The sequence below is a fragment of the Electrona antarctica genome, assembly GCF_951216825.1.
Source record: "Electrona antarctica genome assembly, contig: scaffold_170, whole genome shotgun sequence".
In the NCBI taxonomy this organism is placed as follows: domain Eukaryota; kingdom Metazoa; phylum Chordata; class Actinopteri; order Myctophiformes; family Myctophidae; genus Electrona; species Electrona antarctica.
In genome coordinates, this window is record NW_027637774.1 from 108,464 (window position 1) to 130,184 (window position 21,721).

Below are 21,721 nucleotides of genomic sequence, written 5' to 3' on the forward strand. Positions count from 1 at the left end.
CTATGCATTTCAGGGGTACTGTGGGGTTTTTTGAACCCCCAATTTGTTTATTGGCTGTGCCAAAAAAAAGCAGTTTTCTATGCATTGCAGGGGTACTGTGGGGTTTTTTGAACCCCCAATTTTTTTATTGGCTGTGCCAAAAAAAGCAGTTTTCTATGCATTTCAGGGGTTTTGACCTTTGACCTTTCTAGTGTTTTGACCTTTGACCTTTCTAGCGATGAAAAAAGCGCATCGTGGCATTTTGACCTTTCTAGCGATTTGACCTTTGACCTTTCTAGCGTTTTGACCTTTGACGTTTTGATTTTTGACCTTTCTAGCAATTTGACCTTTGACCTTTTGACCTTTGACCTTTTGACCTTTGACCTTTCTAGCGTTTTGACCTTTGACGTTTTGATTTTTGACCTTTCTAGCAATTTGACCTTTGACCTTTTGACCTTTGACCTTTGACCGTTTGACCTTTGACCTTTTGACCTTTGACCTTTCTAGCGTTTTGGCCAAAAAAAAGCAGTTTTCTATGCATTTCAGGGGTACTGTGGGGTTTTTTGAACCCCCAATTTTTGTATTGGCTGTGCCAAAAAAAAGCAGTTTTCTATGCATTTCAGGGGTACTGTGGGGTTTTTTGAACCCCCAATTTTTGTATTGGCTGTGCCAAAAAAAAGCAGTTTTCTATGCATTTCAGAGGTACTGTGGGTTTTTTGAACCCCCAATTTTTGTATTGGCTGTGCCAAAAAAAAGCAGTTTTCTATGCATTTCAGGGGTACTGTGGGGTTTTTTGAACCCCCAATTTTTTTATTGGCTGTGCCAAAAAAAGCAGTTTTCTATGCATTTCAGGGGTACTGTGGGGTTTTTTGAACCCCCAATTTTTGTATTGGCTGTGCCAAAAAAAAGCAGTTTTCTATGCATTTCAGGGGTACTGTGGGGTTTTTTGAACCCCCAATTTTTGTATTGGCTGTGCCAAAAAAAAGCAGTTTTCTATGCATTTCAGGGGTACTGTGGGGTTTTTTGAACCCCCAATTTGTTTATTGGCTGTGCCAAAAAAAAGCAGTTTTCTATGCATTTCAGGGGTACTGTGGGGTTTTTTGAACCCCCAATTTTTGTATTGGCTGTGCCAAAAAATGCAGTTTTCTATGCATTTCAGGGGTTTTGACCTTTGACCTTTCTAGTGTTTTGACCTTTGACCTTTCTAGCGATGAAAAAAGCGCATCGTGGCATTTTGACCTTTCTAGCGATTTGACCTTTGACCTTTGACCTTTCTAGCGTTTTGACCTTTGACGTTTAGATTTTTGACCTTTCTAGCGTTTTGACCTTTGACCTTTTGACCTTTTGACCTTTGACCTTTCTAGCGTTTTGGCCAAAAAAAGCTGTTTTCTATGCATTTCAGGGGTACTGTGGGGTTTTTTGAACCCCCAATTTTTTTATTGGCTGTGCCAAAAAAAAGCAGTTTTCTATGCATTTCAGGGGTACTGTGGGGTTTTTTGAACCCCCAATTTTTGTATTGGCTGTGCCAAAAAAAAGCAGTTTTCTATGCATTTCAGGGGTACTGTGGGGTTTTTTGAACCCTTCGACGTTTTGATTTTTGACCTTTCTAGCAATTTGACCTTTGACCTTTTGACCTTTGACCTTTTGACCTTTGACCTTTTGACCTTTGACCTTTCTAGCGTTTTGGCCAAAAAAAAGCAGTTTTCTATGCATTTCAGGGGTACTGTGGGGTTTTTTGAACCCCCAATTTTTTTATTGGCTGTGCCAAAAAAAAGCAGTTTTCTATGCATTTCAGGGGTACTGTGGGTTTTTTTTATTTTTTTATTGGCTGTGCCAAAAAAAAGCAGTTTTCTATGCATTTCAGGGGTACTGTGGGGTTTTTTGAACCCCCAATTTTTGTATTGGCTGTGCCAAAAAATGCAGTTTTCTATGCATTTCAGGGGTTTTGACCTTTGACCTTTCTAGTGTTTTGACCTTTGACCTTTCTAGCGATGAAAAAAGCGCATCGTGGCATTTTGACCTTTCTAGCGATTTGACCTTTGACCTTTGACCTTTCTAGCGTTTTGACCTTTGACGTTTAGATTTTTGACCTTTCTAGCGTTTTGACCTTTGACCTTTTGACCTTTTGACCTTTGACCTTTCTAGCGTTTTGGCCAAAAAAAGCTGTTTTCTATGCATTTCAGGGGTACTGTGGGGTTTTTTGAACCCCCAATTTTTTTATTGGCTGTGCCAAAAAAAAGCAGTTTTCTATGCATTTCAGGGGTACTGTGGGGTTTTTTGAACCCCCAATTTTTGTATTGGCTGTGCCAAAAAAAAGCAGTTTTCTATGCATTTCAGGGGTACTGTGGGGTTTTTTGAACCCTTCGACGTTTTGATTTTTGACCTTTCTAGCAATTTGACCTTTGACCTTTTGACCTTTGACCTTTTGACCTTTGACCTTTTGACCTTTGACCTTTTGACCTTTGACCTTTCTAGCGTTTTGGCCAAAAAAAAGCAGTTTTCTATGCATTTCAGGGGTACTGTGGGGTTTTTTGAACCCCCAATTTTTTTATTGGCTGTGCCAAAAAAAAGCAGTTTTCTATGCATTTCAGGGGTACTGTGGGTTTTTTTTATTTTTTTATTGGCTGTGCCAAAAAAAAGCAGTTTTCTATGCATTTCAGGGGTACTGTGGGGTTTTTTGAACCCCCAATTTTTTTATTGGCTGTGCCAAAAAAATGCAGTTTTCTATGCATTTCAGGGGTACTGTGGGGTTTTTTGAACCCCCAATTTTTTTATTGGCTGTGCCAAAAAAAAGCAGTTTTCTATGCATTTCAGGGGTACTGTGGGGTTTTTTGAACCCCCAATTTTTTTATTGGCTGTGCCAAAAAAAGCAGTTTTCTATGCATTTCAGGGGTACTGTGGGGTTTTTTGAACCCCCAATTTTGTTATTGGCTGTGCCAAAAAAAAGCAGTTTTCTATGCATTTCAGGGGTACTGTGGGGTTTTTTGAACCCCCAATTTTGTTATTGGCTGTGCCAAAAAAAAGCAGTTTTCTATGCATTTCAGGGGTACTGTGGGGTTTTTTGAACCCCCAATTTTGTTATTGGCTGTGCCAAAAAAAAGCAGTTTTCTATGCATTTCAGGGGTACTGTGGGGTTTTTTGAACCCCCAATTTTTTTATTGGCTGTGCCAAAAAAAAGCAGTTTTCTATGCATTTCAGGGGTACTGTGGGGTTTTTTGAACCCCCAATTTTTGTATTGGCTGTGCCAAAAAAAAGCAGTTTTCTATGCATTTCAGGGGTACTGTGGGGTTTTTTGAACCCCCAATTTGTTTATTGGCTGTGCCAAAAAAAAGCAGTTTTCTATGCATTGCAGGGGTACTGTGGGGTTTTTTGAACCCCCAATTTTTTTATTGGCTGTGCCAAAAAAAGCAGTTTTCTATGCATTTCAGGGGTTTTGACCTTTGACCTTTCTAGTGTTTTGACCTTTGACCTTTCTAGCGATGAAAAAAGCGCATCGTGGCATTTTGACCTTTCTAGCGATTTGACCTTTGACCTTTCTAGCGTTTTGACCTTTGACGTTTTGATTTTTGACCTTTCTAGCAATTTGACCTTTGACCTTTTGACCTTTGACCTTTTGACCTTTGACCTTTCTAGCGTTTTGACCTTTGACGTTTTGATTTTTGACCTTTCTAGCAATTTGACCTTTGACCTTTTGACCTTTGACCTTTGACCGTTTGACCTTTGACCTTTTGACCTTTGACCTTTCTAGCGTTTTGGCCAAAAAAAAGCAGTTTTCTATGCATTTCAGGGGTACTGTGGGGTTTTTTGAACCCCCAATTTTTGTATTGGCTGTGCCAAAAAAAAGCAGTTTTCTATGCATTTCAGGGGTACTGTGGGGTTTTTTGAACCCCCAATTTTTGTATTGGCTGTGCCAAAAAAAAGCAGTTTTCTATGCATTTCAGAGGTACTGTGGGTTTTTTGAACCCCCAATTTTTGTATTGGCTGTGCCAAAAAAAAGCAGTTTTCTATGCATTTCAGGGGTACTGTGGGGTTTTTTGAACCCCCAATTTTTTTATTGGCTGTGCCAAAAAAAGCAGTTTTCTATGCATTTCAGGGGTACTGTGGGGTTTTTTGAACCCCCAATTTTTTTATTGGCTGTGCCAAAAAAAGCAGTTTTCTATGCATTTCAGGGGTTTTGACCTTTGACCTTTCTAGTGTTTTGACCTTTGACCTTTCTAGCGATGAAAAAAAATGCATTGTGGCATTTTGACCTTTCTAGCGATTTGACCTTTGACCTTTTGACCTTTGACCTTTTGACCTTTGACCTTTCTAGCGTTTTGACCTTTGACGTTTTGATTTTTGACCTTTCTAGCGATTTGACCTTTGACCTTTTGACCTTTGACCTTTTGACCTTTGACCTTTTGACCTTTGACCTTTCTAGCGTTTTGACCTTTGACGTTTTGATTTTTGACCTTTCTAGCGATTTGACCTTTGACCTTTTGACCTTTGACCTTTTGACCTTTGACCTTTTGACCTTTGACCTTTCTAGCGTTTTGGCCCAAAAAAAAGCAGTTTTCTATGCATTTCAGGGGTACTGTGGGGTTTTTTGAACCCCCAATTTTTGTATTGGCTGTGCCAAAAAAAAGCAGTTTTCTATGCATTTCAGGGGTACTGTGGGGTTTTTTGAACCCCCAATTTTTGTATTGGCTGTGCCAAAAAAAAGCAGTTTTCTATGCATTTCAGGGGTACTGTGGGGTTTTTTGAACCCCCAATTTGTTTATTGGCTGTGCCAAAAAAAAGCAGTTTTCTATGCATTTCAGGGGTACTGTGGGGTTTTTTGAACCCCCAATTTTTGTATTGGCTGTGCCAAAAAATGCAGTTTTCTATGCATTTCAGGGGTTTTGACCTTTGACCTTTCTAGTGTTTTGACCTTTGACCTTTCTAGCGATGAAAAAAGCGCATCGTGGCATTTTGACCTTTCTAGCGATTTGACCTTTGACCTTTGACCTTTCTAGCGTTTTGACCTTTGACGTTTAGATTTTTGACCTTTCTAGCGTTTTGACCTTTGACCTTTTGACCTTTTGACCTTTGACCTTTCTAGCGTTTTGGCCAAAAAAAGCTGTTTTCTATGCATTTCAGGGGTACTGTGGGGTTTTTTGAACCCCCAATTTTTTTATTGGCTGTGCCAAAAAAAAGCAGTTTTCTATGCATTTCAGGGGTACTGTGGGGTTTTTTGAACCCCCAATTTTTGTATTGGCTGTGCCAAAAAAAAGCAGTTTTCTATGCATTTCAGGGGTACTGTGGGGTTTTTTGAACCCTTCGACGTTTTGATTTTTGACCTTTCTAGCAATTTGACCTTTGACCTTTTGACCTTTGACCTTTTGACCTTTGACCTTTTGACCTTTGACCTTTTGACCTTTGACCTTTCTAGCGTTTTGGCCAAAAAAAAGCAGTTTTCTATGCATTTCAGGGGTACTGTGGGGTTTTTTGAACCCCCAATTTTTTTATTGGCTGTGCCAAAAAAAAGCAGTTTTCTATGCATTTCAGGGGTACTGTGGGTTTTTTTTATTTTTTTATTGGCTGTGCCAAAAAAAAGCAGTTTTCTATGCATTTCAGGGGTACTGTGGGGTTTTTTGAACCCCCAATTTTTGTATTGGCTGTGCCAAAAAATGCAGTTTTCTATGCATTTCAGGGGTTTTGACCTTTGACCTTTCTAGTGTTTTGACCTTTGACCTTTCTAGCGATGAAAAAAGCGCATCGTGGCATTTTGACCTTTCTAGCGATTTGACCTTTGACCTTTGACCTTTCTAGCGTTTTGACCTTTGACGTTTAGATTTTTGACCTTTCTAGCGTTTTGACCTTTGACCTTTTGACCTTTTGACCTTTGACCTTTCTAGCGTTTTGGCCAAAAAAAGCTGTTTTCTATGCATTTCAGGGGTACTGTGGGGTTTTTTGAACCCCCAATTTTTTTATTGGCTGTGCCAAAAAAAAGCAGTTTTCTATGCATTTCAGGGGTACTGTGGGGTTTTTTGAACCCCCAATTTTTGTATTGGCTGTGCCAAAAAAAAGCAGTTTTCTATGCATTTCAGGGGTACTGTGGGGTTTTTTGAACCCTTCGACGTTTTGATTTTTGACCTTTCTAGCAATTTGACCTTTGACCTTTTGACCTTTGACCTTTTGACCTTTGACCTTTTGACCTTTGACCTTTTGACCTTTGACCTTTCTAGCGTTTTGGCCAAAAAAAAGCAGTTTTCTATGCATTTCAGGGGTACTGTGGGGTTTTTTGAACCCCCAATTTTTTTATTGGCTGTGCCAAAAAAAAGCAGTTTTCTATGCATTTCAGGGGTACTGTGGGTTTTTTTTATTTTTTTATTGGCTGTGCCAAAAAAAAGCAGTTTTCTATGCATTTCAGGGGTACTGTGGGGTTTTTTGAACCCCCAATTTTTTTATTGGCTGTGCCAAAAAAATGCAGTTTTCTATGCATTTCAGGGGTACTGTGGGGTTTTTTGAACCCCCAATTTTTTTATTGGCTGTGCCAAAAAAAAGCAGTTTTCTATGCATTTCAGGGGTACTGTGGGGTTTTTTGAACCCCCAATTTTTTTATTGGCTGTGCCAAAAAAAGCAGTTTTCTATGCATTTCAGGGGTACTGTGGGGTTTTTTGAACCCCCAATTTTGTTATTGGCTGTGCCAAAAAAAAGCAGTTTTCTATGCATTTCAGGGGTACTGTGGGGTTTTTTGAACCCCCAATTTTGTTATTGGCTGTGCCAAAAAAAAGCAGTTTTCTATGCATTTCAGGGGTACTGTGGGGTTTTTTGAACCCCCAATTTTGTTATTGGCTGTGCCAAAAAAAAGCAGTTTTCTATGCATTTCAGGGGTACTGTGGGGTTTTTTGAACCCCCAATTTTTTTATTGGCTGTGCCAAAAAAAAGCAGTTTTCTATGCATTTCAGGGGTACTGTGGGGTTTTTTGAACCCCCAATTTTTTTATTGGCTGTGCCAAAAAAAGCAGTTTTCTATGCATTTCAGGGGTACTGTGGGGTTTTTTGAACCCCCAATTTTTGTATTGGCTGTGCCAAAAAAAAGCAGTTTTCTATGCATTTCAGGGGTACGGTGGGGTTTTTTGAACCCCCAATTATTTTATTGGCTGTGCCAAAAAAAGCAGTTTCCTATGCATTTCAGGGGTTTTGACCTTTGACCTTTCTAGTGTTTTGACCTTTGACCTTTCTAGCGATGAAAAAAGCGCATCGTGGCATTTTGACCTTTCTAGCGATTTGACCTTTGACCTTTGACCTTTGACCTTTCTAGCGTTTTGACCTTTGACGTTTTGATTTTTGACCTTTCTAGCGTTTTGACCTTTGACCTTTTGACCTTTTGACCTTTGACCTTTCTAGCGTTTTGGCCAAAAAAAAGCAGTTTTCTATGCATTTCAGGGGTACTGTGGGGTTTTTTGAACCCCCAATTTTTTTATTGGCTGTGCCAAAAAAAAGCAGTTTTCTATGCATTTCAGGGGTACTGTGGGTTTTTTTTATTTTTTTATTGGCTGTGCCAAAAAAAAGCAGTTTTCTATGCATTTCAGGGGTACTGTGGGGTTTTTTGAACCCCCAATTTTTTTATTGGCTGTGCCAAAAAAATGCAGTTTTCTATGCATTTCAGGGGTACTGTGGGGTTTTTTGAACCCCCAATTTTTTTATTGGCTGTGCCAAAAAAAAGCAGTTTTCTATGCATTTCAGGGGTACTGTGGGGTTTTTTGAACCCCCAATTTTTTTATTGGCTGTGCCAAAAAAAGCAGTTTTCTATGCATTTCAGGGGTACTGTGGGGTTTTTTGAACCCCCAATTTTGTTATTGGCTGTGCCAAAAAAAAGCAGTTTTCTATGCATTTCAGGGGTACTGTGGTTTTTTTTTATTTTTTTATTGGCTGTGCCAAAAAAAAAGCAGTTTTCTATGCATTTCAGGGGTACTGTGGGGTTTTTTGAACCCCCAATTTTTTTATTGGCTGTGCCAAAAAAAAGCAGTTTTCTATGCATTTCAGGGGTACTGTGGGGTTTTTTGAACCCCCAATTTTTTTATTGGCTGTGCCAAAAAAAAGCAGTTTTCTATGCATTTCAGGGGTACTGTGGGGTTTTTTGAACCCCCAATTTTTTTATTGGCTGTGCCAAAAAAAAGCAGTTTTCTATGCATTTCAGGGGTACTGTGGGGTTTTTTGAACCCCCAATTTTTGTATTGGCTGTGCCAAAAAAAAGCAGTTTTCTATGCATTTCAGGGGTACGGTGGGGTTTTTTGAACCCCCAATTATTTTATTGGCTGTGCCAAAAAAAGCAGTTTCCTATGCATTTCAGGGGTTTTGACCTTTGACCTTTCTAGTGTTTTGACCTTTGACCTTTCTAGCGATGAAAAAAGCGCATCGTGGCATTTTGACCTTTCTAGCGATTTGACCTTTGACCTTTGACCTTTGACCTTTCTAGCGTTTTGACCTTTGACGTTTTGATTTTTGACCTTTCTAGCGTTTTGACCTTTGACCTTTTGACCTTTTGACCTTTGACCTTTCTAGCGTTTTGGCCAAAAAAAAGCTGTTTTCTATGCATTTCAGGGGTACTGTGGGGTTTTTTGAACCCCCAATTTTTTTATTGGCTGTGCCAAAAAAAAGCAGTTTTCTATGCATTTCAGGGGTACTGTGGGGTTTTTTGAACCCCCAATTTTTTTATTGGCTGTGCCAAAAAAAGCAGTTTTCTATGCATTTCAGGGGTACTGTGGGGTTTTTTGAACCCCCAATTTTGTTATTGGCTGTGCCAAAAAAAAGCAGTTTTCTATGCATTTCAGGGGTACTGTGGTTTTTTTTTATTTTTTTATTGGCTGTGCCAAAAAAAAAGCAGTTTTCTATGCATTTCAGGGGTACTGTGGGGTTTTTTGAACCCCCAATTTTTTTATTGGCTGTGCCAAAAAAAAGCAGTTTTCTATGCATTTCAGGGGTACTGTGGGGTTTTTTGAACCCCCAATTTTTTTATTGGCTGTGCCAAAAAAAAGCAGTTTTCTATGCATTTCAGGGGTACTGTGGGGTTTTTTGAACCCCCAATTTTTTTATTGGCTGTGCCAAAAAAAGCAGTTTTCTATGCATTTCAGGGGTACTGTGGGGTTTTTTGAACCCCCAATTTTTGTATTGGCTGTGCCAAAAAAAAGCAGTTTTCTATGCATTTCAGGGGTACGGTGGGGTTTTTTGAACCCCCAATTATTTTATTGGCTGTGCCAAAAAAAGCAGTTTCCTATGCATTTCAGGGGTTTTGACCTTTGACCTTTCTAGTGTTTTGACCTTTGACCTTTCTAGCGATGAAAAAAGCGCATCGTGGCATTTTGACCTTTCTAGCGATTTGACCTTTGACCTTTGACCTTTGACCTTTCTAGCGTTTTGACCTTTGACGTTTTGATTTTTGACCTTTCTAGCGTTTTGACCTTTGACCTTTTGACCTTTTGACCTTTGACCTTTCTAGCGTTTTGGCCAAAAAAAAGCTGTTTTCTATGCATTTCAGGGGTACTGTGGGGTTTTTTGAACCCCCAATTTTTTTATTGGCTGTGCCAAAAAAAAGCAGTTTTCTATGCATTTCAGGGGTACTGTGGGGTTTTTTGAACCCCCAATTTTTGTATTGGCTGTGCCAAAAAAAAGCAGTTTTCTATGCATTTCAGGGGTACTGTGGGGTTTTTTGAACCCCCAATTTTTTTATTGGCTGTGCCAAAAAAAGCAGTTTTCTATGCATTTCAGGGGTTTTGACCTTTGACCTTTCTAGTGTTTTGACCTTTGACCTTTCTAGCGATGAAAAAAGCGCATCGTGGCATTTTGACCTTTCTAGCGATTTGACCTTTGACCTTTCTAGCGTTTTGACCTTTGACCTTTTGACCTTTGACCTTTTGACCTTTGACCTTTCTAGCGTTTTGACCTTTGACCTTTTGACCTTTGACCTTTTGACCTTTGACCTTTCTAGCGTTTTGACCTTTGACGTTTTGATTTTTGACCTTTCTAGCAATTTGACCTTTGACCTTTTGACCTTTGCCCTTTTGACCTTTGACCTTTTGACCTTTGACCTTTTGACCTTTGACCTTTCTAGCGTTTTGGCCAAAAAAAAGCAGTTTTCTATGCATTTCAGGGGTACTGTGGGGTTTTTTGAACCCCCAATTTTTGTATTGGCTGTGCCAAAAAAAAGCAGTTTTCTATGCATTTCAGGGGTACTGTGGGGTTTTTTGAACCCCCAATTTTTGTATTGGCTGTGCCAAAAAAAAGCAGTTTTCTATGCATTTCAGAGGTACTGTGGGGTTTTTTGAACCCCCAATCTTTTTATTGGCTGTGCCAAAAAAAAGCAGTTTTCTATGCATTTCAGGGGTACTGTGGGGTTTTTTGAACCCCCAATTTTTGTATTGGCTGTGCCAAAAAAAAGCAGTTTTCTATGCATTTCAGGGGTACTGTGGGGTTTTTTGAACCCCCAATTTTTTTATTGGCTGTGCCAAAAAAAAGCAGTTTTCTATGCATTTCAGGGGTACTGTGGGGTTTTTTGAACCCCCAATTTTTGTATTGGCTGTGCCAAAAAAAAGCAGTTTTCTATGCATTTCAGGGGTACTGTGGGGTTTTTTGAACCCCCAATTTTTTTATTGGCTGTGCCAAAAAAAGCAGTTTTCTATGCATTTCAGGGGTTTTGACCTTTGACCTTTCTAGTGTTTTGACCTTTGACCTTTCTAGCGATGAAAAAAGCGCATCGTGGCATTTTGACCTTTCTAGCGATTTGACCTTTGACCTTTCTAGCGTTTTGACCTTTGACCTTTTGACCTTTGACCTTTTGACCTTTGACCTTTCTAGCGTTTTGACCTTTGACCTTTTGACCTTTGACCTTTTGACCTTTGACCTTTGACGTTTTGATTTTTGACCTTTCTAGCAATTTGACCTTTGACCTTTTGACCTTTGACCTTTTGACCTTTGACCTTTCTAGCGTTTTGGCCAAAAAAAAGCAGTTTTCTATGCATTTCAGGGGTACTGTGGGGTTTTTTGAACCCCCAATTTTTGTATTGGCTGTGCCAAAAAAAAGCAGTTTTCTATGCATTTCAGGGGTACTGTGGGGTTTTTTGAACCCCCAATTTTTGTATTGGCTGTGCCAAAAAAAGCAGTTTTCTATGCATTTCAGGGGTACTGTGGGGTTTTTTGAACCCCCAATTTTTTTATTGGCTGTGCCAAAAAAATGCAGTTTTCTATGCATTTCAGGGGTACTGTGGGGTTTTTTGAACCCCCAATTTTTTTATTGGCTGTGCCAAAAAAAGCAGTTTTCTATGCATTTCAGGGGTTTTGACCTTTGACCTTTCTAGTGTTTTGACCTTTGACCTTTCTAGCGATGAAAAAAGCGCATCGTGGCATTTTGACCTTTCTAGCGATTTGACCTTTGACCTTTCTAGCGTTTTGACCTTTGACGTTTTGATTTTTGACCTTTCTAGCAATTTGACCTTTGACCTTTTGACCTTTGACCTTTTGACCTTTGACCTTTCTAGCGTTTTGACCTTTGACGTTTTGATTTTTGACCTTTCTAGCAATTTGACCTTTGACCTTTTGACCTTTGACCTTTTGACCTTTGACCTTTTGACCTTTGACCTTTCTAGCGTTTTGGCCAAAAAAAAAGCAGTTTTCTATGCATTTCAGGGGTACTGTGGGGTTTTTTGAACCCCCAATTTTTGTATTGGCTGTGCCAAAAAAAAGCAGTTTTCTATGCATTTCAGGGGTACTGTGGGGTTTTTTGAACCCCCAATTTTTGTATTGGCTGTGCCAAAAAAAAGCAGTTTTCTATGCATTTCAGAGGTACTGTGGGTTTTTTGAACCCCCAATTTTTGTATTGGCTGTGCCAAAAAAAAGCAGTTTTCTATGCATTTCAGGGGTACTGTGGGGTTTTTTGAACCCCCAATTTTTTTATTGGCTGTGCCAAAAAAAAGCAGTTTTCTATGCATTTCAGGGGTACTGTGGGGTTTTTTGAACCCCCAATTTTTTTATTGGCTGTGCCAAAAAAAGCAGTTTTCTATGCATTTCAGGGGTTTTGACCTTTGACCTTTCTAGTGTTTTGACCTTTGACCTTTCTAGCGATGAAAAAAAACGCATTGTGGCATTTTGACCTTTCTAGCGATTTGACCTTTGACCTTTTGACCTTTGACCATTTGACCTTTGACCTTTCTAGCGTTTTGACCTTTGACGTTTTGATTTTTGACCTTTCTAGCGATTTGACCTTTGACCTTTTGACCTTTGACCTTTTGACCTTTGACCTTTTGACCTTTGACCTTTCTAGCGTTTTGACCTTTGACGTTTTGATTTTTGACCTTTCTAGCGATTTGACCTTTGACCTTTTGACCTTTGACCTTTTGACCTTTGACCTTTTGACCTTTGACCTTTCTAGCGTTTTGGCCAAAAAAAAGCAGTTTTCTATGCATTTCAGGGGTACTGTGGGGTTTTTTGAACCCCCAATTTTTTTATTGGCTGTGCCAAAAAAAAGCAGTTTTCTATGCATTTCAGGGGTACTGTGGGGTTTTTTGAACCCCCAATTTTTGTATTGGCTGTGCCAAAAAAAAGCAGTTTTCTATGCATTTCAGGGGTACTGTGGGGTTTTTTGAACCCCCAATTTTTTTATTGGCTGTGCCAAAAAAAAGCAGTTTTCTATGCATTTCAGGGGTACTGTGGGTTTTTTGAACCCCCAATTTTTGTATTGGCTGTGCCAAAAAAAAGCAGTTTTCTATGCATTTCAGGGGTACTGTGGGGTTTTTTGAACCCCCAATTTTTTTATTGGCTGTGCCAAAAAAAAGCAGTTTTCTATGCATTTCAGGGGTACTGTGGGGTTTTTTGAACCCCCAATTTTTTTATTGGCTGTGCCAAAAAAAGCAGTTTTCTATGCATTTCAGGGGTTTTGACCTTTGACCTTTCTAGTGTTTTGACCTTTGACCTTTCTAGCGATGAAAAAAACCGCATTGTGGCATTTTGACCTTTCTAGCGATTTGACCTTTGACCTTTTGACCTTTGACCTTTTGACCTTTGACCTTTCTAGCGTTTTGACCTTTGACGTTTTGATTTTTGACCTTTCTAGCGATTTGACCTTTGACCTTTTGACCTTTGACCTTTTGACCTTTTGACCTTTGACCTTTCTAGCGTTTTGACCTTTGACGTTTTGATTTTTGACCTTTCTAGCGATTTGACCTTTGACCTTTTGACCTTTGACCTTTTGACCTTTGACCTTTTGACCTTTGACCTTTCTAGCGTTTTGGCCAAAAAAAAGCAGTTTTCTATGCATTTCAGGGGTACTGTGGGGTTTTTTGAACCCCCAATTTTTTTATTGGCTGTGCCAAAAAAAAGCAGTTTTCTATGCATTTCAGGGGTACTGTGGGGTTTTTTGAACCCCCAATTTTTGTATTGGCTGTGCCAAAAAAAAGCAGTTTTCTATGCATTTCAGGGGTACTGTGGGGTTTTTTGAACCCCCAATTTTTGTATTGGCTGTGCCAAAAAAAAGCAGTTTTCTATGCATTTCAGAGGTACTGTGGGTTTTTTGAACCCCCAATTTTTGTATTGGCTGTGCCAAAAAAAAGCAGTTTTCTATGCATTTCAGGGGTACTGTGGGGTTTTTTGAACCCCCAATTTTTTTATTGGCTGTGCCAAAAAAAAGCAGTTTTCTATGCATTTCAGGGGTACTGTGGGGTTTTTTGAACCCCCAATTTTTTTATTGGCTGTGCCAAAAAAAGCAGTTTTCTATGCATTTCAGGGGTTTTGACCTTTGACCTTTCTAGTGTTTTGACCTTTGACCTTTCTAGCGATGAAAAAAAACGCATTGTGGCATTTTGACCTTTCTAGCGATTTGACCTTTGACCTTTTGACCTTTGACCATTTGACCTTTGACCTTTCTAGCGTTTTGACCTTTGACGTTTTGATTTTTGACCTTTCTAGCGATTTGACCTTTGACCTTTTGACCTTTGACCTTTTGACCTTTGACCTTTTGACCTTTGACCTTTCTAGCGTTTTGACCTTTGACGTTTTGATTTTTGACCTTTCTAGCGATTTGACCTTTGACCTTTTGACCTTTGACCTTTTGACCTTTGACCTTTTGACCTTTGACCTTTCTAGCGTTTTGGCCAAAAAAAAGCAGTTTTCTATGCATTTCAGGGGTACTGTGGGGTTTTTTGAACCCCCAATTTTTTTATTGGCTGTGCCAAAAAAAAGCAGTTTTCTATGCATTTCAGGGGTACTGTGGGGTTTTTTGAACCCCCAATTTTTGTATTGGCTGTGCCAAAAAAAAGCAGTTTTCTATGCATTTCAGGGGTACTGTGGGGTTTTTTGAACCCCCAATTTTTTTATTGGCTGTGCCAAAAAAAAGCAGTTTTCTATGCATTTCAGGGGTACTGTGGGTTTTTTGAACCCCCAATTTTTGTATTGGCTGTGCCAAAAAAAAGCAGTTTTCTATGCATTTCAGGGGTACTGTGGGGTTTTTTGAACCCCCAATTTTTTTATTGGCTGTGCCAAAAAAAAGCAGTTTTCTATGCATTTCAGGGGTACTGTGGGGTTTTTTGAACCCCCAATTTTTTTATTGGCTGTGCCAAAAAAAGCAGTTTTCTATGCATTTCAGGGGTTTTGACCTTTGACCTTTCTAGTGTTTTGACCTTTGACCTTTCTAGCGATGAAAAAAAACGCATTGTGGCATTTTGACCTTTCTAGCGATTTGACCTTTGACCTTTTGACCTTTGACCTTTTGACCTTTGACCTTTCTAGCGTTTTGACCTTTGACGTTTTGATTTTTGACCTTTCTAGCGATTTGACCTTTGACCTTTTGACCTTTGACCTTTTGACCTTTGACCTTTTGACCTTTGACCTTTCTAGCGTTTTGACCTTTGACGTTTTGATTTTTGACCTTTCTAGCGATTTGACCTTTGACCTTTTGACCTTTGACCTTTTGACCTTTGACCTTTTGACCTTTGACCTTTCTAGCGTTTTGGCCAAAAAAAAGCAGTTTTCTATGCATTTCAGGGGTACTGTGGGGTTTTTTGAACCCCCAATTTTTTTATTGGCTGTGCCAAAAAAAAGCAGTTTTCTATGCATTTCAGGGGTACTGTGGGGTTTTTTGAACCCCCAATTTTTGTATTGGCTGTGCCAAAAAAAAGCAGTTTTCTATGCATTTCAGGGGTACTGTGGGGTTTTTTGAACCCCCAATTTGTTTATTGGCTGTGCCAAAAAAAAGCAGTTTTCTATGCATTTCAGGGGTACTGTGGGGTTTTTTGAACCCCCAATTTTTGTATTGGCTGTGCCAAAAAATGCAGTTTTCTATGCATTTCAGGGGTTTTGACCTTTGACCTTTCTAGTGTTTTGACCTTTGACCTTTCTAGCGATGAAAAAAGCGCATCGTGGCATTTTGACCTTTCTAGCGATTTGACCTTTGACCTTTGACCTTTCTAGCGTTTTGACCTTTGACGTTTTGATTTTTGACCTTTCTAGCGTTTTGACCTTTGACCTTTTGACCTTTTGACCTTTGACCTTTCTAGCGTTTTGGCCAAAAAAAGCTGTTTTCTATGCATTTCAGGGGCACTGTGGGGTTTTTTGAACCCCCAATTTTTTTATTGGCTGTGCCAAAAAAAAGCAGTTTTCTATGCATTTCAGGGGTACTGTGGGGTTTTTTGAACCCCCAATTTTTGTATTGGCTGTGCCAAAAAAAAGCAGTTTTCTATGCATTTCAGGGGTACTGTGGGGTTTTTTGAACCCTTCGACGTTTTGATTTTTGACCTTTCTAGCAATTTGACCTTTGACCTTTTGACCTTTGACCTTTTGACCTTTGACCTTTCTAGCGTTTTGACCTTTGACGTTTTGATTTTTGACCTTTCTAGCAATTTGACCTTTGACCTTTTGACCTTTGACCTTTTGACCTTTGACCTTTTGACCTTTGACCTTTCTAGCGTTTTGGCCAAAAAAAAAGCAGTTTTCTATGCATTTCAGGGGTACTGTGGGGTTTTTTGAACCCCCAATTTTTGTATTGGCTGTGCCAAAAAAAAGCAGTTTTCTATGCATTTCAGGGGTACTGTGGGGTTTTTTGAACCCCCAATTTTTGTATTGGCTGTGCCAAAAAATGCAGTTTTCTATGCATTTCAGGGGTTTTGACCTTTGACCTTTCTAGTGTTTTGACCTTTGACCTTTCTAGCGATGAAAAAAGCGCATCGTGGCATTTTGACCTTTCTAGCGATTTGACCTTTGACCTTTCTAGCGATTTGACCTTTGACCTTTTGACCTTTGACCTTTTGACCTTTGACCTTTCTAGCGTTTTGACCTTTGACGTTTTGATTTTTGACCTTTCTAGCGATTTGACCTTTGACCTTTTGACCTTTGACCTTTTGACCTTTGACCTTTCTAGCGTTTTGACCTTTGACGTTTTGATTTTTGACCTTTCTAGCGATTTGACCTTTGACCTTTTGACCTTTGACCTTTTGACCTTTGACCTTTTGACCTTTGACCTTTCTAGCGTTTTGGCCAAAAAAAAGCAGTTTTCTATGCATTTCAGGGGTACTGTGGGGTTTTTTGAACCCCCAATTTTTTTATTGGCTGTGCCAAAAAAAAGCAGTTTTCTATGCATTTCAGGGGTACTGTGGGGTTTTTTGAACCCCCAATTTTTGTATTGGCTGTGCCAAAAAAAAGCAGTTTTCTATGCATTTCAGGGGTACTGTGGGGTTTTTTGAACCCCCAATTTGTTTATTGGCTGTGCCAAAAAAAAGCAGTTTTCTATGCATTTCAGGGGTACTGTGGGGTTTTTTGAACCCCCAATTTTTGTATTGGCTGTGCCAAAAAATGCAGTTTTCTATGCATTTCAGGGGTTTTGACCTTTGACCTTTCTAGTGTTTTGACCTTTGACCTTTCTAGCGATGAAAAAAGCGCATCGTGGCATTTTGACCTTTCTAGCGATTTGACCTTTGACCTTTGACCTTTGACCTTTCTAGCGTTTTGACCTTTGACGTTTTGATTTTTGACCTTTCTAGCGTTTTGACCTTTGACCTTTTGACCTTTTGACCTTTGACCTTTCTAGCGTTTTGGCCAAAAAAAGCTGTTTTCTATGCATTTCAGGGGTACTGTGGGGTTTTTTGAACCCCCAATTTTTTTATTGGCTGTGCCAAAAAAAAGCAGTTTTCTATGCATTTCAGGGGTACTGTGGGGTTTTTTGAACCCCCAATTTTTGTATTGGCTGTGCCAAAAAAAAGCAGTTTTCTATGCATTTCAGGGGTACTGTGGGGTTTTTTGAACCCTTCGACGTTTTGATTTTTGACCTTTCTAGCAATTTGACCTTTGACCTTTTGACCTTTGACCTTTTGACCTTTGACCTTTCTAGCGTTTTGACCTTTGACGTTTTGATTTTTGACCTTTCTAGCAATTTGACCTTTGACCTTTTGACCTTTGACCTTTTGACCTTTGACCTTTGACCTTTTGACCTTTGACCTTTCTAGCGTTTTGGCCAAAAAAAAGCAGTTTTCTATGCATTTCAGGGGTACTGTGGGGTTTTTTGAACCCCCAATTTTTTTATTGGCTGTGCCAAAAAAAAGCAGTTTTCTATGCATTTCAGGGGTACTGTGGGGTTTTTTGAACCCCCAATTTTTGTATTGGCTGTGCCAAAAAAAAGCAGTTTTCTATGCATTTCAGGGGTACTGTGGGGTTTTTTGAACCCCCAATTTGTTTATTGGCTGTGCCAAAAAAAAGCAGTTTTCTATGCATTTCAGGGGTACTGTGGGGTTTTTTGAACCCCCAATTTTTGTATTGGCTGTGCCAAAAAATGCAGTTTTCTATGCATTTCAGGGGTTTTGACCTTTGACCTTTCTAGTGTTTTGACCTTTGACCTTTCTAGCGATGAAAAAAGCGCATCGTGGCATTTTGACCTTTCTAGCGATTTGACCTTTGACCTTTGACCTTTCTAGCGTTTTGACCTTTGACGTTTTGATTTTTGACCTTTCTAGCGTTTTGACCTTTGACCTTTTGACCTTTTGACCTTTGACCTTTCTAGCGTTTTGGCCAAAAAAAGCTGTTTTCTATGCATTTCAGGGGTACTGTGGGGTTTTTTGAACCCCCAATTTTTTTATTGGCTGTGCCAAAAAAAAAGCAGTTTTCTATGCATTTCAGGGGTACTGTGGGGTTTTTTGAACCCCCAATTTTTGTATTGGCTGTGCCAAAAAAAAGCAGTTTTCTATGCATTTCAGGGGTACTGTGGGGTTTTTTGAACCCTTCGACGTTTTGATTTTTGACCTTTCTAGCAATTTGACCTTTGACCTTTTGACCTTTGACCTTTTGACCTTTGACCTTTCTAGCGTTTTGACCTTTGACGTTTTGATTTTTGACCTTTCTAGCAATTTGACCTTTGACCTTTTGACCTTTGACCTTTTGACCTTTGACCTTTTGACCTTTGACCTTTCTAGCGTTTTGGCCAAAAAAAAGCAGTTTTCTATGCATTTCAGGGGTACTGTGGGGTTTTTTGAACCCCCAATTTTTGTATTGGCTGTGCCAAAAAAAAGCAGTTTTCTATGCATTTCAGGGGTACTGTGGGGTTTTTTGAACCCCCAATTTTTGTATTGGCTGTGCCAAAAAATGCAGTTTTCTATGCATTTCAGGGGTTTTGACCTTTGACCTTTCTAGTGTTTTGACCTTTGACCTTTCTAGCGATGAAAAAAGCGCATCGTGGCATTTTGACCTTTCTAGCGATTTGACCTTTGACCTTTGACCTTTGACCTTTCTAGCGTTTTGACCTTTGACGTTTTGATTTTTGACCTTTCTAGCGTTTTGACCTTTGACCTTTTGACCTTTTGACCTTTGACCTTTCTAGCGTTTTGGCCAAAAAAAGCTGTTTTCTATGCATTTCAGGGGTACTGTGGGGTTTTTTGAACCCCCAATTTTTTTAGTGGCTGTGCCAAAAAAAAGCAGTTTTCTATGCATTTCAGGGGTACTGTGGGGTTTTTTGAACCCCCAATTTTTGTATTGGCTGTGCCAAAAAAAAGCAGTTTTCTATGCATTTCAGGGGTACTGTGGGGTTTTTTGAACCCTTCGACGTTTTGATTTTTGACCTTTCTAGCAATTTGACCTTTGACCTTTTGACCTTTGACCTTTTGACCTTTGACCTTTCTAGCGTTTTGACCTTTGACGTTTTGATTTTTGACCTTTCTAGCAATTTGACCTTTGACCTTTTGACCTTTGACCTTTTGACCTTTGACCTTTTGACCTTTGACCTTTCTAGCGTTTTGGCCAAAAAAAAGCAGTTTTCTATGCATTGCAGGGGTACTGTGGGGTTTTTTGAACCCCCAATTTTTTTATTGGCTGTGCCAAAAAAAGCAGTTTTCTATGCATTTCAGGGGTTTTGACCTTTGACCTTTCTAGTGTTTTGACCTTTGACCTTTCTAGCGATGAAAAAAGCGCATCGTGGCATTTTGACCTTTCTAGCGATTTGACCTTTGACCTTTCTAGCGTTTTGACCTTTGACGTTTTGATTTTTGACCTTTCTAGCAATTTGACCTTTGACCTTTTGACCTTTGACCTTTTGACCTTTGACCTTTCTAGCGTTTTGACCTTTGACGTTTTGATTTTTGACCTTTCTAGCAATTTGACCTTTGACCTTTTGACCTTTGACCTTTTGACCTTTGACCTTTTGACCTTTGACCTTTCTAGCGTTTTGGCCAAAAAAAAAGCAGTTTTCTATGCATTTCAGGGGTACTGTGGGGTTTTTTGAACCCCCAATTTTTGTATTGGCTGTGCCAAAAAAAAGCAGTTTTCTATGCATTTCAGGGGTACTGTGGGGTTTTTTGAACCCCCAATTTTTGTATTGGCTGTGCCAAAAAAAAGCAGTTTTCTATGCATTTCAGAGGTACTGTGGGTTTTTTGAACCCCCAATTTTTGTATTGGCTGTGCCAAAAAAAAGCAGTTTTCTATGCATTTCAGGGGTACTGTGGGGTTTTTTGAACCCCCAATTTTTTTATTGGCTGTGCCAAAAAAAAGCAGTTTTCTATGCATTTCAGGGGTACTGTGGGGTTTTTTGAACCCCCAATTTTTTTATTGGCTGTGCCAAAAAAAGCAGTTTTCTATGCATTTCAGGGGTTTTGACCTTTGACCTTTCTAGTGTTTTGACCTTTGACCTTTCTAGCGATGAAAAAAAACGCATTGTGGCATTTTGACCTTTCTAGCGATTTGACCTTTGACCTTTTGACCTTTGACCATTTGACCTTTGACCTTTCTAGCGTTTTGACCTTTGACGTTTTGATTTTTGACCTTTCTAGCGATTTGACCTTTGACCTTTTGACCTTTGACCTTTTGACCTTTGACCTTTTGACCTTTGACCTTTCTAGCGTTTTGACCTTTGACGTTTTGATTTTTGACCTTTCTAGCGATTTGACCTTTGACCTTTTGACCTTTGACCTTTTGACCTTTGACCTTTTGACCTTTGACCTTTCTAGCGTTTTGGCCAAAAAAAAGCAGTTTTCTATGCATTTCAGGGGTACTGTGGGGTTTTTTGAACCCCCAATTTTTTTATTGGCTGTGCCAAAAAAAAGCAGTTTTCTATGCATTTCAGGGGTACTGTGGGGTTTTTTGAACCCCCAATTTTTGTATTGGCTGTGCCAAAAAAAAGCAGTTTTCTATGCATTTCAGGGGTACTGTGGGGTTTTTTGAACCCCCAATTTTTTTATTGGCTGTGCCAAAAAAAAGCAGTTTTCTATGCATTTCAGGGGTACTGTGGGTTTTTTGAACCCCCAATTTTTGTATTGGCTGTGCCAAAAAAAAGCAGTTTTCTATGCATTTCAGGGGTACTGTGGGGTTTTTTGAACCCCCAATTTTTTTATTGGCTGTGCCAAAAAAAAGCAGTTTTCTATGCATTTCAGGGGTACTGTGGGGTTTTTTGAACCCCCAATTTTTTTATTGGCTGTGCCAAAAAAAGCAGTTTTCTATGCATTTCAGGGGTTTTGACCTTTGACCTTTCTAGTGTTTTGACCTTTGACCTTTCTAGCGATGAAAAAAAACGCATTGTGGCATTTTGACCTTTCTAGCGATTTGACCTTTGACCTTTTGACCTTTGACCTTTTGACCTTTGACCTTTCTAGCGTTTTGACCTTTGACGTTTTGATTTTTGACCTTTCTAGCGATTTGACCTTTGACCTTTTGACCTTTGACCTTTTGACCTTTGACCTTTTGACCTTTGACCTTTCTAGCGTTTTGACCTTTGACGTTTTGATTTTTGACCTTTCTAGCGATTTGACCTTTGACCTTTTGACCTTTGACCTTTTGACCTTTGACCTTTTGACCTTTGACCTTTCTAGCGTTTTGGCCAAAAAAAAGCAGTTTTCTATGCATTTCAGGGGTACTGTGGGGTTTTTTGAACCCCCAATTTTTTTATTGGCTGTGCCAAAAAAAAGCAGTTTTCTATGCATTTCAGGGGTACTGTGGGGTTTTTTGAACCCCCAATTTTTGTATTGGCTGTGCCAAAAAAAAGCAGTTTTCTATGCATTTCAGGGGTACTGTGGGGTTTTTTGAACCCCCAATTTGTTTATTGGCTGTGCCAAAAAAAAGCAGTTTTCTATGCATTTCAGGGGTACTGTGGGGTTTTTTGAACCCCCAATTTTTGTATTGGCTGTGCCAAAAAATGCAGTTTTCTATGCATTTCAGGGGTTTTGACCTTTGACCTTTCTAGTGTTTTGACCTTTGACCTTTCTAGCGATGAAAAAAGCGCATCGTGGCATTTTGACCTTTCTAGCGATTTGACCTTTGACCTTTCT